This window comes from Sus scrofa, chromosome 13 (genome assembly GCF_054392235.1).
Source record: "Sus scrofa isolate SSC_HxYL_T2T_F1_AM1 chromosome 13, Sscrofa_HxYL_maternal_Yorkshire_Landrace_v2.0, whole genome shotgun sequence".
Classification (NCBI taxonomy): Eukaryota; Metazoa; Chordata; class Mammalia; order Artiodactyla; family Suidae; genus Sus; species Sus scrofa.
The window spans coordinates 57,853,285-57,871,491 of NC_139395.1; positions in this window are offsets into that span (position 1 = coordinate 57,853,285).

Sequence of the window (18,207 nt, forward strand, 5' to 3'; positions counted from 1 at the left end):
CCTTCCCTTTTTCCTCCTATACTCCCTTCTCCTTCCCACACTCTCCTTTTCTCCCTTTCTTCCTTCCTTCGCTTCACTGAGTTATAACTGACAAATTTAAAACTCAGTTTGGTTTTAGACACCTGTGAATTTATCACAGTTAAATGCTCACATGCATCACTATAGTTCAGGTTGTAGTTTCTAGAATTTTTTTATAAAAGGAATCACGCAGTATGTACTAATGTGTCTGATTTCTCCTACTCAGCATACTTATTTTGAGATGACATGACACCCCGTATCAATATTCCACTCCTTTTCCCTGTGGCCTAACAGTATTCTACTGTAGGGATATACTACAATTTGTTTATTCATATGTCTACTGATGGCTATATGGATTGTTTTCAGTTTCTATTATGAATACATATATTCAATCTCTGTAAAAATATGTTTTCATTATGACTGGATAAATACCTAGGAGTGGAATGGCTGAGTCTCATAGGATGTGCTTTTTTTCTTTCTTTTTTTTTTTTTTTGCTTTTTAGGGCCACACCTGTGGCACATGGAGGTTCCCAGACTAGGGTTAAATTGGAGCTACAAATGCCGGCCTACACCACAGCCACATCAACACAGGATCCGAGCCATGTCTGTGACCTACGTCACAGCTCACAGCAACACCAGGTCCTTAACCTGCTGAGCAAGGCCAGAGTTCGAACCCACAACCTGATGGTTTCTAGTCATATTTGTCTCTGCTGCACCACGACAGAAACTCCTAGGATGTGCATATTTAAATTTTTAAGGAATTGCCAAACTATTTTCCAAAGTGGTTGTGCCATTTTACATTCCCACCAGCAGTGTATGGGAGAGTTCCAGTTGTTATACACCCCCACCAGCACTCGGTATGTCAGTCATCTTATTTATCCATTCTATTCAGTGTGATGCTATTTACTTACAGTTTTAATTTGCATTCTCTAGTGAATCATCATGTCAAGCATCTTTTCATGTACTTAGGTAACCACTCAAGTCTTTTGTGCACTTTTTTATTAGGTTGTTTTTCTTATTTTGCTTTGAGACTTCTTTACGTACTCTGGATACAAATTATTTCCCATGTATGTTATTTGTAAAATATTCTCTCCAAATCTGGTTTACTTTCTCATTAACTATGTTTTTAAAATAGGAGAAAATTTTAATTCTGTAGTCTGTAGAATTTTTAATAAAAGGAATAATGCAGTATGTACTCATTTTTCCAGTTTCTTTTACTCAGCATATTTTGAAATTCATCCATGATATTGTGTACCTCTATATTCCACTCCTTTTTCCCTGAGGAAAAGTCTAATATCTAAAACATATGCCTATATAAAGGTCACAAGGACTTCCTGTTTTCTCAGAGAAGTTTTATAGTTTAGGGTTTTCCATTTAGATCTATGGATCACTTTGAGTCAATTTTTGTATATAGCGTGAGGTATGGACTGAGGTTTATTTTGTTTCCTATAGATGTGTAATTGTTCCATATCAATCTGTTGGAAAAACTATTCTTTCCCCAATGAACTACATTTTGAAGGGCCTTTGTCCAAAAGTCTATTGATTATATGTGTGTGGGTAAATTTCTGAACTATGTATTTTGTTTCATTGATCTGTTTATCTATCTTGACTCCAAAACCATACTGTCTTGATTATTAGAGCTTTACAATAGGTCTTAAAATCAGGTAGCATTAGTTGTTCAATTCTAATTTTTTGAAAGTTTTGGTTTTTTGGCTCTTAAATTTAGTCTGTGGTATTCTTAATTGGATTATGTAGACTCTAGTTTAATTTGGGGAGACTCATCACTTTTATAATGAGTCTTTCAACTCATGGAATGGACTACCTTTCCTTTTTTTTTTTTTTTTTTTTTAATCATCTTTAGTTTCTCTCAGCAGTGTTTTGGCATTTTCTACAGATCTGGAATATCTTTTGTCAAATTTACCCCTAAGTATTTCATTTTTCTGATTCTGTTATAAGTAGAATTGTTTTTATAATTTTTTTATTTCCAGTTGTTTGTCGCTAGTGGAGTTTCTTTTTGTTTCATTTCTATTTAGAGCAGATCAAGCCATTTCTTAAGGCACTGACCTGAGCTGTTGTCTTAGGTGTGGAATGAACTAGGTCTAATCAGCTGTAGTGAGAGTACAAAGTCATATGGTACAGATCAGGTACAGAGCCTTGCCCACCTAAGGGACTGGCCTAGGGTCACTGACTGTCAGCAGGGTTGGCCCTTGATTAATCGTTCCATACACTGTGTAAAATTAACACAAACCAAGCAGTAAAATGGCGTGAAACAAGTGTTAATTTTGTTGTTTTAAATTTTGCACAGGAAACGTCTATGGCTGTGGGGGAAGGCCAGCAAAAAGAATCTTGATCTGGAAGTCAAGTATTTATTTCTGCTGGCATCTCTAAATACAACCATATGTTTGTAGAGGCCAGGGTGTTACAAATTCTACCTACTGGGGGAAGATCTAAATTCCTGGGAGACCATATGTCTAATGATGTATCCCAGCCCTTTAATTTATATTTTGTCCTGTCATAAACTCCGCCTTAACTGGTCTGCTAAGCAGAGAAGGCAGCACAGCCCTAGGGATGCTCAGGGTAAACAGCAAGAATCTCTGGCGAACTCCTATCACTGAGAGAACATAGAACTTTGTGGCTAAACCACTGCCCCCTAAAAAAGGACATGTGGAGCACAAAACATTTTTAAAGGAAGGCATTTTTAAGCCCAGTTTTCTCAGTGAATTACATTCAGCACGACTTCTTTTTCTTTAATTCTCATGTATTCATTCATTCTTTCATTTTTTTCATTCAGCAATTGTCCATGTAAAACTGCTGTGGCTCTCAATGTTAGAGTGGGGGGGAGGGAACATCAAGATTCATAACACAGGATTCCTGCTCAGAGGAGAGGAAACACACACACACACCAATACAACCTAAAACATGCATAAAGATACAAAGTGCTTTTGGCACTGTGATTTGTAAAATATATGTTGTGATCTCTGTGTTTGTTATTTTATAGCTGAGAATGTTACAGATAAGAAGAGGAGAGAGGTGGATTTGACCTGGTTTTACAGTGGAGGCGTTCCTTCACTAGGTAAGAGAACACAGAAGGAGTCTCTGTTTTGCTTATCCATTTCTCTAAAGAACCTAGTGTATTATGTTAGAGGAACAATGGAGAAGATGTGGTAGAGGGATGTAATCAATCACATTTTCCAAAGATGGCCCACACCTCATCAAGACATGGAATCTAATTCCCTCCCCTTGAATGTGAGCTGGCTTTTGTGACTGTTTCACCCAATGGCAAATGGCAGATACAGTACTATTTGGAAGATTGGGCCATAAAAATTTCGCTCCTGCCCTTTTCATCAGAACCCACTCCTGCTAGAGCCCTAAAATACATTCTAAGCACTCCCTGAGGGTGCCATGTTGTGAGGAAACACAATCTACCTGAGCCAGAGATAGTATAGAAGCCCTGAGACTTCATAAAAAGAGAGAAGTGTCTGGTTGGCCTCTAGCTGCTCCTCCTTCAGCTCCAGCAACTGCATGAGACACCTGAAGGTGAAACTACCTGAATGGGCCCTTCCCAAATTACTGATGCAGAGAAACCATGAAACATAAGGAAATAACTATGGTTGTTTTAAGTCACTAGGTTTCAGAGTGATTGGTCATGTACTATAATAGATAACCAGAACAAAGAGATAAGAAGTAACTTGGCTATTTTCTTTTTTTCATGTCATGTCAGATTGGGGTTTGGTGGAACCAGCCAGACCAGGCTGACTGGGACCTGGAGATGAGTTTGATTCCACAATGCCAAAGAGAGAGTCAGAATAAACCCAAGAATAGGATGGGAATCTAAATAATTGATCAATGAGATAGGAGAGGACCAGGCTCACCAAAGCCTGTGGGACAATAAAGAACCACCACTGAGGCAAAGGTTGCTTAACTGGGTACCACAACAGGAATTCACACACATGGGCAAATGCAGAGACCTTGCTACTCAAATCCATGACAAGATCACATGAAAATAAATAAGTGAGGCTTGAAGAAATGTGATCTGACACCGAGTTGTGAAGCTTTGTTTATAGTGTTTCTTCCAACTAGGGAATCTAGAAAGCTCTCAAAGCCTGGAGTGAGACGAGACCTGTGTAGATAAGATGGAGACAGGAACAGGGAGTCAATCAGGTTATTTTGCGCCCAGCCAGCTCTGCCTATCCCACTCCACCCACCATCCAATAAAAGGGAAAAAAAAGAAGAGACCAGTAAATAAGTCTTAAAAAACAAAAAGGAAGTCATAGGAGAAAGGCGAAGGAATTATGGATGGTATTATGGAATAGTATGCATGTATTGAAAAATCAAATCAGATATCTACCTTAATTTGGCAACATGTATCAAAACATGCCTGAAAATATTTTTGAAAGACAGAATAGCATGCAAATACATAAGTAGCTGCAGACTGATCAATTTGACCAAGTATTTACAATAACTATATCTACACTTAAAAGGTGCACACCGAACAATTTAATTATCCAACAGATTAAACTGCAGAATACTACAGTGCCTGTTTTTTAAAATGTTATGTAATATGAAAAAATATTTCCAAGGTGTTGTTTGTAAAAATGTCCTCAACAGCACGTTTGGGGCCTCAGTTTCTCTAAACATGCCTATAATGATTCCTTCTACTAGCAGATGTTAGTTCACTAGAGAAATTCTATTGCTAATTTTCAATGAGGACCTACTATGTGCCAGGAATGATTTTATGTTCCTTCTACATATAAGTCTCTTTTACCTCCACAGAACCCTAGAAGGTAGATACTATCGCCATCCCTGTTCTCAACAGGTGAAAACAGGGGCAGAAGGTTAAGAAACATGCTGAGTAAGTGGTAGAACGCGAGCATGTAGGGATACACAGTCTGGGTCCATGACAAAGTATTATCTCTTGAACTAGATGACTCCTAAAACAAGTGAGGAGGTCCTGCCGTGGAACAGTGGGTTGGGAATCTGACTGCAGTGGCTCAGGTCACTGTGGAGACATGCGCTGGACTCCAGGCCCAGTGTAGTGGGGTTAAAAGGGTTCTGGTGTTGCCATAGCTGCAGCGTGGGATTCAGTCCCTGGCCCTGGGAACTTCCATATGCTAAGGGTGTGTTCATAAAATAAAAAACAGAAAACAAAAAAGCAAGTGATCAGAAAAAAAATCAAAAAACTAAAATTTAGTTCTGTCCTTACCAAGACTTTACCCCCAAATTATCAAGAAAAAAATAAATATTTATTAGGTCTCATAATCACTGGTAAAAATCTTCTAGAACTAATGTCAGAGAGAATCTTTGTAGTAGCAAAGATTCCAGAATTAAAGGAGGAGGAGGATCCTAGGATATTTGTTATTTATATATTTTCATTTTCTACACTGGCCAGGAGAAACAGACAGCAGAATGGGGAAGCAAGTGTGTTATTAGGTAATATGGAATCATACAGGAAAGAAAAATGCCAGTAAAAATATTTTAAATGCGTTATCCTGGGGTCTTCTACTTCCAGATCCATTTTATCTCCTTATTTATCTGAATGCATTTGTTTCAGCACCAATCACACAGGCATAATTTGTCATAAATTAATTTAGGTCTGTTCAGGAAATTTTAAAAAACTTAACACCAAGAATTAAGACAAAAGTGAACAAAGAAATAGCTGCTCACCCCCTCCTCATACTATTTCTCAATTGTTTCTAGCTTCAGGTTAAGACCCACCCCCACCCCCCACCCCGCCCCAATCCCTAAACAGGATTAGTGCTACATGCACATTTGCCACTTGAAATGGGGATGGCGCCAGCAAGTCGTTATTTCCCTCCCACACCTCCCCATTTCTCTGACAGCACTGGGAATTCAGATGGATTTAATGTGTGGGTGGTGGAAGAGTGGGAGGTGTTAACCAAAATTCCCCCTCCCTCCACTCCTGTATCGCACTGGCGCATATATCACGCCACCCTGCCGTTCTCCATGCCCTCCAAGGGGAGAGCATATGGAGCCTCACGATGTGTTTCAATTCACTTCTCCCTCCATTCTCACACTCAGAAGGAAACGGGTAAGGTTAGATAAAATGGTTACTTAATAAGAGGTTACTGAGTGTGTAATTGCTCCCAGAGTGTTTTTGGAGTGATAGTCTGCTGCTAGGAGCCAAGCTTGCTATAAAGAATCGCACTACACTGCCCAAAGACTGCAATTCCATTCATTTGTGGTTATTTGAGTAACATACCAAACATTAAGGAGCATCATTTTCTAAAAGCCTTTTCCTCCCACCTCGTTTCAAACAGGTCAGCAAATTCAGAAGTTTATCGTTTCAAACCTTGCGTTGCAAGTGGACAGGTTCTGAAGTTAGTGCGGAAGTGACTTCAGAACCTTCTTTCCAGCAGGAGAATTTACTAGCTGGTAGATGTGACCTTTGACACGGTTGTAGGCAGAACCATAGCACTGTATCATTTTTTTCAGAGCTTAAGAGATCGTAAGGATGATGACTGCCTTCACATGCCCTATTTCACAAAGTAGGTCACCCAGCTGGGAGTGGAAGGAAGTTCTTCCGAGGACTAACTTACTGCTCTTTGCATTTTCTCCCAGAACAGGAGTATAAGTAACCCCGACAATGCTGTGGTGGCCTGAGGGATGGGCACAGTCTTCTGACTGAGCAGGTAGACTTCTGCTTAAGACACAGTTCTCACCTAGTATTAGCGTTTCCCTTGAAGAAAACTGTGCCAATATTCAGTCTCAGAACTGGTACTGGCCCCACCCTCCAGCCCATTCCCCCTGCCTCTCCCTGACATACCTTGCATCTTTCCAGGCTTTTCTTCAAGGCTATGTCCTCAGGGTAGCAGGGGGAGACTGTCTGGGCCTCCCCATTTTCCCACTGGACATCCCTGGAGTTGGTGGCCCTAGAATCAGGGAGCTTTGTGTCCTCCTCTGGCCCACCTCACCGTAGCCGCAGTAGAAACGCCGCGGTCTGGGCGGTGGGAGCTCCAGACTTCCAGTTGTTCCCTCATATCCGGTCATGGGATTTTCACGTGGCGGCAATGCCGCATAACGTTTACCCGCTTGCCCAGCGCTGCTTCCAAAGCACTGTGGTCAGGAGCACAGCGAAGGCAAGAAGCCCTTATGGTGTGCCTCCATCTCTAGATTGGCGAGTCCAGAAGTCTCAGATTTTGTGGATTTGCCAATTTCTGGGGAGTCAGAAAGGATTAGAGGCTAGTATCCCCCATGCCCCAACACACACACACACACACACACACACACACACCCATCTTTCTAATCACTCTATAATCTTGCAGAAGGGGCTTGCTTTTTTTTTTATTTTTTATTTTATTTTATTTATTTATTTTTTTTTTTTTTTAGTTTTCATCTCCACAGCCGTGTTTCTGGGGATTTTATTACCTGCAGTTAAGCTCTTCTGTTTGTCTCATTGCTATAGGTGAATTATTTTTTTATTATTTCTACCATAATTTGTTCCTCAGTGTTGAGGAAGAGATTGTAGATCAGCTGTCAAGCTGAGTGTGGCACCGTTCACAAGGGAAGTAACACAATCATGTTCCTGATAAGGCATGATAATACCTTCCTTTTTCTTGTATCCATTTTGTACACTGTCCAAATACATTTTTAATCCTTCTGTGTTACTCAGTGTTACTCTAAGCTACCACCCATAGGAAAGCTCATCAAGGGCAGGGACTTCCTGTTCACTTCATCTTTCCAGTGCTATGGACAGTGTCTGGAGTCAACAACTGTTTGTAAAATGAATAACAGTACTCAGAAGATATGAATAATTATTTCTTAATTGTTTTAAAATGAACTTGAAGTCTGGGAGGAGGAGGTGGTCTAGTGATTTGGTTTACACATTTCACTATTTACATTTACTAAGACGCATAATTAAACACTGTGCATCTATTGTCAGAAAGAAGAAAAGTGTTAAATGGTGGTTATTTGGAAAGGCCTGTTTACAAGCACCTAAGAGTAAGAATGCTCACCAAGTGATCATGAGTTAGCATTACATATTTTCCCCTCAAAGCTCTTTTGATTATAGGCAGCAGAAACTTACTCAGTAGGTCCAAGTGAAAATTGGAGGTAGAGGTTAATTGTAATGCTACAGTTGTCTCACTGAATCCAAGAGGAGGAAACAAAGTTTAGTTGAGCTATATGCAAATTAGAACATGGAGAGCAAAACAACCAAGATTTCTCTGCAGGGCTTTTCTCATTTTTGTGTCTCAGAGTTAGCTCCCTCCCCCTCCTCTCGCTTGGCTTCCTCTGCCTAGTCATCTTAGCCACAGTCCAGGGGAAACATCCTTAGGATCCGGATGTTTTACCTATTCTAATGCCCATCTTCTACAACAGCCTCTCTGAGAGGGTATGAAAGCAGACAAAATTATGTGATTTTTGGTGATGGCTTAGAAGTCATAGACAGGTGGCCAAGCAATGGAGGGGCCACCTTGGGGAGTCAGATGTTCATCTGTAGTCAAATTTGCAGTGGCTGAGGGCAAGAAAGCTTTATGAGTGGATCAGATAATGAGACATGTTTAGTAGTTATGTACTTCTAGTGGTCTGCGAATTCTTTGGTTTTAGAGGTGTTGTTTTATTCTTTGTACACTTGGCCAGTACATGGGAAATATTCAGCAATTATCTAATGAATGATTGAATGGTGCCTGGATAAGAATGGATGCCCATTCAACTCTATGAGATACCATGGCACACACAAGAATATCTGTAATCAAAAAGACCTATAATAACAAGTGTTGACAAGGATGTAAAGAAACCAGAACCCTCATACGCTGCTGGTGAGAAGATAAAATGATGTAGCCTCTTAGGAAAACAGTTTAGAACTCTCTTGAAATATTAACCACTGTTGGTTTCACATCCTCCTTACAATCTAGCTTGTGCAAAAAAGATCCTAGCAGAATCAGAGTGGACATAGCATTCATGTGAAGCTATAAAGAGTAATAGAATTGTGTTGAGATAACATCACCAGCTAAAACTAAGATAGTATTGACTGCGGTAGCTTCTTCTTCCTCTTCATGGCCCAATGGCCAGTAAAACCATTCCCTGTAATATAGACAATTTGCACACACGGTTATATGGACCATTTCCTTGCTCCAGAAAATAGTACCAGCTGGTTGTTTCAAGCATCCATAAAAGCTGTAATGCAATTGCCCAGTACAGAGTGCCACATCACTGTATGTATGTTCTTCGCCAATATATATTGTGATATTTCTATAGTCTCTTTAACATAGTCTTTCCATGCAGTGAAATTAAGCCTGGAGATGACATAAAGAAATAGTCGAAATGTTTCTCAGCCACCCTTATCTTCCTCTCTACTGAGTGGTAAAAGGAGATGATGTTGAGTAAATAATGATTTAGAAAATAATATCATATCTAGATACTTTATAGATACTTTTATAATTCAATTTTTGAAATTACTCTTATGCATTCAAGTAACCATAACTCCAGCCTTGCCATTCACAGTGCTTGACTATATGATTTGAATGTAAGGAGTCACTCAACTCATCTAGTCTTTCTATTCTTTGTCAAAGAGACTTGTAATCTAAAAATATGTTTTTTGAGCGTTTGCCCAATCTCATGGGTGAATCATAAATTATGCCCAGTGTGATTTAAAGAAAACTAAAACTTTAAAATACACTATGAATTCCCTAGACAAGCTGATTGGTTGGTTTAAAATTTTTAATGCATATGTAAATATGCATTGAATATATATATGTGTGTGTGTGTGTGTATGTAAATGTTTGTTTTTGCACAACTGTTCCAAATGGTGTGATATGAGTACCTCTAAGATTTGTGTGTGTGTGTGTATGTAAATGTTTGTTTTTGCACAACTGTTCCAAATGGTGTGATATGGGTACCTCTAAGATTTTTTTCCCAGTGATCAAATTGAGCCAGTAAATATTTGATTAATCCATATGGTGAACACCTAGCACATAAAGTGGAGTCACAGACAGGAAGGATAGTGAGAGGAATGTTTGGTCAAGGAGATTTTTTAAGGCAATAGAGCAGAGCCTAGAGTCACATAGAACAGAAAAGAATTAGCAACAAAAGAGTGTGAAAAGCCAAAAGTATTGGTCTTAGTCTCTAGAAATGCACAACAACAGCAACAACAACAACAAAAGAGTTAAGAATTCTTAAATGCAAATGCAAATAATAAAATGTTTCCTGATTAACCAGAGAACCTTGTAGATATTGATTATAACTTAGGAAAATAACGAACTTGTGCATCATAAATCAAGCAGAACATATTCCTTAAGGCATGATGAATGGAAAACAATGGATTGAACTTATTAAAAGTTCATTGCAAAAACAAAAGGATTTCAGTGGTAAACTGATTATATTTCTTATTTATCATAAGCTTTTTCTAGATAAAATAGGTCTTGAAATACATTTTTCAAAAGCCGAGATACTGATCTTCCTGCATTAATAGAAAAAAAAAAAGGAAAATATCAATCATTACATGACTCAATGTCTTAGGGACATAATGGGATTACAAATAAGTCTGAAATGGAGGTGTCTGTCTTTAAGGATTTATATGCAAGGTATTTATCTTTATCTTGATGTATTTAAAAGATACCTGAGTTTAAAATGGAAGAGTTGGAAATAATCACATTTTTGAAAAGCTAAAAGAGCTTTTAAATAGTATGGGAATGGAGGAATAAGTATTCAAGATTGAAAGTACTGTAAAATGGCACTAATTTGGATTAATGAGTATAAGGCTGGTCTAAATTAGTAGAATATGAAAAAGAAAATAAATGGTTTTTTGTAGCACATGCCCTCGAAATGAAAAAATGGCTACCAAAGTACTGGGCCTGATATTAGGGCTAGTTTTAATGAGCCTAATGAAAAAAATCACTCCCTTTCACCTATAATCAACAAGTATTTACTGAGCTCCTTACCAGGCCCACTAAATATGGCTTTCAATTATTTTGTTGAGAAGCCTACCCAATTAGAGGGTCACATATTTATTAAATGGTCAGAGACTCCCCCCCAACATTATGAAAGAAGATATTTCATAAAGTCATATCTATAAGCATTCATTGTTGGCTTATAATATCATTCAGTAGAACTTTCAGAAACTGCCAAGGAGCAAACTTGAAGTATTTTGAGCCACTCTTGGTGTCTTCTCCAACTGCTGCTTGTGCTTGACTAACAGCCCTGCTCCCTTCTAATGTGCTGCTTATCCTCTCCTTTGTAATGGAAAACTGCATAGTTCCCCATTTTATTTTCCTTTTAGTCATTTTCATTACTTTAACCAAATTATAATTTTATTATTCCATTTTATTTTTATTGTAATCATTTTCAAAGTAATAACTATAATAATGACAACAGACATCCCTATATGCCAGCCTCTGTGTTAACCTGCTCTGGTGGACATCTGATTTTTGTCGAAAGAAAGGAAGGAAGGAAGGAGGGAAGGAGGGAAGGAAGGAAGAAAGAAAGAAAAAAGAAGATATCATCTAGATTTTACTTTGCTTATGGTCTATTTGATTTAGGTGAATGGACTTAAGATACAGACTGGGCTTCTCAAAATATTCCATCTCCCTAACTATGGTCATTTGATCAGGAGTGAGCCAGGTTGATGCAAGAGAATTAGTTTCTGTTTTGCAGAACATTTAGGAGGGAGACGGTCTCTTTCTGCCATGATGCCAAGCTATAAGAATAATAATATAAACCTGGAAAGGTCTTTTGAAAATGAAACCAACACACAAGAAAGCAAATACTAGATATGGACAAAGAGTCTGAATTTGACATTAAATCCCCTGGGTTCCAGCTATACCTGAAATCCACTCCTAGACTTTTAAGTTATATGAGCCATTATAACCTCTTTTTGTTCATAACATTTTTGGATTCTGTTTCTGACCCTTGCAACTAGAAATATCTGTTTTTTAAACATACTCTATTTTATTTTCTCTATATAACAACTGTCAGGGGAAGATATTATAATTCCCGACATTTTAGGCATCAGAAATCTGAGACCCACAGAGATTAAGAATTTTGCTCAGTGACCCAACCATTAAGTGATAGAGTCAGTCCTCAAATCCATGTCCATCTACCACCAGTGTCCTTGCTATTAACCTCTGTGTCATCTGCCTTCATGCTTCGTTTTTCTGTCTCTCCAGCATTTAACACAGGTTCTGACACATACTCAATGTATTGTCAATGTTTTATGAAGTGGTTGGCACCAGAGGTGAGAGGAACAGGCTTTCCTACCTAATGGACAAAACCATATAATAAGATAGCATGGAAGAAGATAAATTGAGGAGTGAGAGATTTAAAGGCCTGGGGAGAATAATAAGACAAATGTGACTAGAGCAAAGGGTTTTGGGGAATGCCTGGAAACCGGCCCATTTAAATCCTTAAAAAACAGTGGATTCTTGAAAGTGGGTTAAACATTTACCCAAACTATCTTATTTATCTGATTTATTTACTTTATAACCCCATACTTCATAGATAGTAAGTACATAGGTAAACTTCAGAATAGTTAAACTTGCCTAAATTTCTAACAATAAAGGCAAATTGACATATTCTTCTCCATATTGAAGACAACATTTTCCACTTTGCTACTTTTTAAAAAAACTCAGTTAATGATCCTGAACGGGCCTACTTTTGGCTCGTGTTCCAAGGGCTGAGACGCTTTATCTGAGAACAGATATCTCACAGAGTTGAAAGGGAACTCTGCCCTCAGATATGCTCTGTGGAACTTGTGGCAAGACAAGAAACGGCCTCTTAAATGGACACACAGACATGCCTGTCCTAATTAAATAATATCTCATGTAGCCTTTGGCTTAATCACCCCAAATACCATTAGCCCCAACTTATACACAGACATATCAGGACCAGCACTGCAGTGCAAGGCAAAAATGTGCAGTACGAACATGGCTAAAAATTATATCCATGTCATGGATCTCTGCCAAGGATGGCTGACAAGCCTCACCTGTCTGATTCACTCATCCTTTGCAGGTCTTTGTCCATTAGGCAGGTGATGGGGGAGTGAGACTAAAGCAAACTGAAGCTATTAAGACTCCATATATCCATGAAAATGGATGAATGCACAGAGATTCTATCTTCAAATGATAGCTCAGGAGACAAAGAACTCATTGGGAAACTGCAAAAATTGTCCTATTATTTAGCATATGTAAAATACATGAAAACCTACTAGTAGTTTCAACTCACCAAAGGCTTGCTGTAGTCCAAGCACTTTGCCAAGCGTCCCACAATTCTTATCTCATCCACTTAACCACCCACAGTGTTGTTGCTGTTCTTAATCATGCAGACTCCAGAAATAGGGAGAGTGAGGCACAGTGAAGTAAGTAACCTGCCCAAGGTCACACAATCTGTAAGTGATGAGGCTGGAGTTCAATGTTATAGCTGGCTGGCTGTCTCTGTAATGAGGACACTTATCCACCATATTATGCAACCCCTATGAGAAACTGCATAGGACATTAAAGATGTCTTCTGGAGTACAATTTGGTTCGATTTCATTTCTTTTATTTTTTTATTGTGGTAAAATGTACATGACACAAAATTTACCATTATTAACCATCTTTAAGAGTACAGTTCAGTGGCATCAAGTACATTCACATCATTGTGCAACCATCACTACTATCCATCTCCAGACATTTTTCGTCCTCCCAAACTAAAACTCTGTCCCCATTTAGCAATAGCTCTTCACTCCTCCTGCCCCTAGGCCCTGACATTCACAATGCTATTTTCTGTTTCTATGAATTTGATATTCCATGCACTTCAAATATAGAAGTATACAATATTTGCCCTTTTGAGGCTGACTTATTTACTTAATACAATGTCTTCAAGATTCATTCATTCTGTAGCATGTATCATAATTTCATTCCTTTTTAAGGCTGAGTAATATTTGATCATATGTATATTCTACATTTTGTTTATCCATTCATCCATGAATAGACATTTAGGTTGTTTCTACCTTTTGACTATTTGGAATTATGCTGCTATAAACATCAGTGTACAAATATTTGTGTGAATTCCTACTTTCAATTCTTTTTTTTCATTTTTAAAAGTTTTATCAAAGTATAACTGATTTACAATGTTGTGATAATTTCTGCTATAGAACAAAGTGATTCAGTTATACGTGTACACACATCTATTCTTTCTCAAATTCTTTTCCAATATAGATTATCACAGAGTATTGGGTAGAGTTCCCTGTGCTATACAGCAGGTCCCTGTTGGCCAGTAATTCCATACGACATCGTGTGCATATGCCAGTCTCAAATCCCCAATCCATCCTTCCTCCCCTCACCAATCTGTTTTAGTAACCACAAGTTTATTTTCAAAGTCTGTGAGACTCTCTGTTTTGTTCTATTTTTTTTTTTTTTTTTTTTTTGTCTTTTTCTTGTTGTTGCTATTTCTTGGGCCGCTCCCGCGGCATATGGAGGTTCCCAGGCTAAGGGTTGAATTGGAGCTGTAGCCACCGGCCTACGCCAGAGCCACAGCAACGCGGGATCCGAGCCATGTCTGCAACCTACACCACAGCTCACGGGAACGCCGGATCGTCAACCCACTGAGCAAGGGCAGGGACCGAACCCGCAACCTCATGGTTCCTAGTCGGATTCGTTAACCACTGCGCCACGACGGGAACTCCTTGTTCTATTTTTTTTTTTAATTTTTTATTTTATTTTTTTGTCTTTTCTAGGGCCACACTCGAGGCACATGGAGGTTCCCAGGCTAGGGGTCTAGTCAGAGCTGCAGCCGTTGGCCTACACCACAGCCACAGCAACTCAGGATCCAAGCTGCACCTGCGACCTATACCACAGCTCACCACACCTCCGGATCCTTAACCCGCTAAGCAAGGCCAGGGATCAAACCCACAACCTCATGGTTCCTAGTGGGATTCATTAACCACTGCCCTATGACAGGAACTCTGAGACTTTCTGTTTTGTAAATAATTTCATTTGTATCCTTTTCTTAGATTCCACGTATAAATGATATCATCCTGCTTTCAATTCTTTTGGTTATTTATCCAAAAGTTAAATTGCTGGATAATATGGTAATTCTATGTTTAACTTTTTGAGGAACCATTGTAATGTTTGCCACCATGGCTGCATCATTTTATATTCCTACCAGCAATAGACAAGTGTTCCAATTTCTGCACATCCTCATCAACACTTGTTATTTTCTGTTTCTTGGGGCGGGGGTTGTTGTTGTTGTTGTTGCTTTCTTTTTTAAAATAACAGCCATCCTAATGAGTGTTAAGTGGAATCTTGTTGTGGTTTTGATTTGCATTCCCTTTGTGGTTAGTGATACTGAGCACCTTTTCATGTGTTTATTCGTCATCTACATAACCTCTTTAGAAGAATGTCTATTTAAGTCTTCTGTCCATTTTTGAATTGGGTTCTTTGTTTTGTTACTGATGTTGAGTTGTGGGGACTCTTTATATATTCTAGATATTTACCCCTTATTAGATATATGATCTGCAAACATTTTCTCCCATTCTGTGGTACCAAGAAAAATTCACAATTAACAATCAAGCTAAGTAGAAAAACAGAATTTCATTCAAGCCAAACTAAGGATTATAACCCAGGAAACAGACTCTCAGAAGCTCTGAGAACTGTTCTACCAGTCAAGAATTAGAGATTCAGCTTTATACATTTTTGAGACAAAGATACCTGCATCATACTTACAGATTAACGCTGTACATAAAGTTCATCAGAATTGTTTTAGTCAGGAGTACACAGACAGAGTGAGGCTTTAAGTCAATGCAATCCCCTGTACAGGACAAGGGAGAACTATTAATCTTAAAAATTACAATGCTGGCATCAGAAAAAAGGGACAATTACCTTCAAAGTTTGATTATATATCCTCCTGCGTTGAGGAGGTCTGGGTAATATATAATGAAGATGCACATCACACATGGGGAGAGGCCTGTCACAAATGGGGGCATATTATGCATGTTCCAATTCTGACTTAGTTTGATTGTACTGCCATAGAGAAATTTATGATTTTTCCCCATGAGTCAGTTGCCTTTTACTCTGTTGATGGTGCCTTTTGATGCACGAAGATTTTTAAGTTCAATTACATTTTAATGAAAAGATTTTTATCACCTAGATACACAGCACTGTGGTCAGGAAGAGGCTAAGATTGGTGATAGAGATCCTCTACATCAGGGAGTGAAGCATATGAGGCATGATATGATTAAAGCCATATGGAGACATAAAAATTAAGTGCTGGGGGCAAAGGATAGAGGGAGTAATGGCTCATGTCAACAGTAGGGATCTGGAAAGCCTTGACAAATGGGAATTCCTGCTCAAGAACTGAGGAAGTTGGAGGAAAAGGAGAAGATTCTGTTGATTACTGCAAGATATAGACACATGTATAGTGGGCAAAAAGTCTTGACTTAGTGTCAGAAGACCAGCATTTAAGTCCTACCTCGGCCAGCTATCAAAGATTTGAAACAATGTCACTTAACATTTCTGAATGTTGACCTCATCTCTAAAGTGGAGACACCAGGACCTGCCCTTGCTATATTCATGTTTGTTGTAAGGATCAAGTGAGACAATGTCATTGTTATCAACTGCAATGCATGCTCCTTACAGAATTATGAAAGCCAAGAAAACACATCAAGCTGATGGGTATGCTCAGCTATTTAAATTTCGGCACATCATGTAAGATCTTAAGACAAAGAAATGGCAATCTGGAGGTGCTCGATGTCCAAACAAGCCTTTCTAGCGGCAGGGGAGGAATGGAGGCCAAATTGCCATTAGTTGAAGAGTAACTGGAAAAGGAAGGAGTCAAGTCTGAAAAAAATGGAGTATGCTTTCAAGCTATTTGGCATCAGTAATTTGGAAGGGAAAGTAGGTCATGGGAAAGTTGTATGATTCTAATGGGGATGGTAAATTTATGGGATTCACTCTCCACATTGCCACAGCAGTGCATGACCATAAAACTTTGGGTTGGCTGGTTAATCAGGATAGGCCACCCATTTATCCATAGTAGTTGATCCATATCAAGCAGATAAGACAAATCAGTCAGACAGGATTATATTTGCCAGTATTAGAAGAAAGAAGAGGCACTCTTTCCTCCAACATAACCAAGTTGGAGGCATAAGTCTGGAGTGTTCTCCCTGTTGTCACTCCCCGTCCCACAGCCATTCACCTGGTCACATGGAGGAAGTCCATCTACATCGGACAAAAATGAGATCAACACCAAAATAGGAACAGAGCCATAAGAGAAAAAACATGCACAGACACCAACACCTAATAATGCCTTCTGTGTCAAGAACATGAGTCATCATGGAGTTCCCGTCATGGCTCAGTGCTTAACAAATCTGACTAGGAACCATGAGGTTGCGGGTTTGATCCCTGACCCAGCCAGTTAAGGATCCAGCATTGCCGTGAGCTGTGGTGTAGGTCGAAGACGCGGCTCATATCCTGCACTGCTGTGGCTGTGGTGTAGGCCCATGCTACAGTTCTGATTCGACCCCTAGCCTGGGAACTTCCATATGCCATGGGTGCGGCCCTAAAAAGACAAAAGGCAAAAAAAGAAAAAAGGGAAAAAAAAAAAGAACACGAGTCATCGAACTAACATCCGAAGTTCTAACCCTCCACCTATTTTTCGTATGGCCTGTGAGCTAAGTAAGGCTTTTACATTGTTATATGTTTGGGGAAAAATCAAGGGGAGAATATTTCATGAGGAGTTCCCGTCGTGGCGCAGTGGTTAACGAATCCGACTAGGAACCATGAGGTTGCGGGTTCAATCCCTGCCCTTGCTCAGTGGGTTAAGGATCCGGCGTTGCCGTGAGCTGTGGTGTAGGTTGCAGACGCGGCTCGGATCCCGCGTTGCTGTGGCTCTGGCGTAGGCCGGTGGCTGCAGCTCCGATTCAACCCCTAGCCTGGGAACCTCCATATGCCACAGGAGCGGCCCAAGAAATAGCAACAATGACAACAACAACAACAAAGACAAAAAAGACAAAAGACAAAAAAAAAAAAAAAAAAAGAATATTTCATGACGCGTGAAAACTATATTAAATTCACATATATTGTCCATAAATAAAGTTTTATTAGGAAACAACCACACTCATTCATTGACATCTTGTCTGTGGCTTCTTCCACGCTTCAACGTCAGAGCAGAGTAGTCGTGACAGAGAGCAGCACATGCAAAGTTGAAAACATTTACTCTCTGGTTATTTACAGAAAAAGTTCATGGATTTCTGCTCTA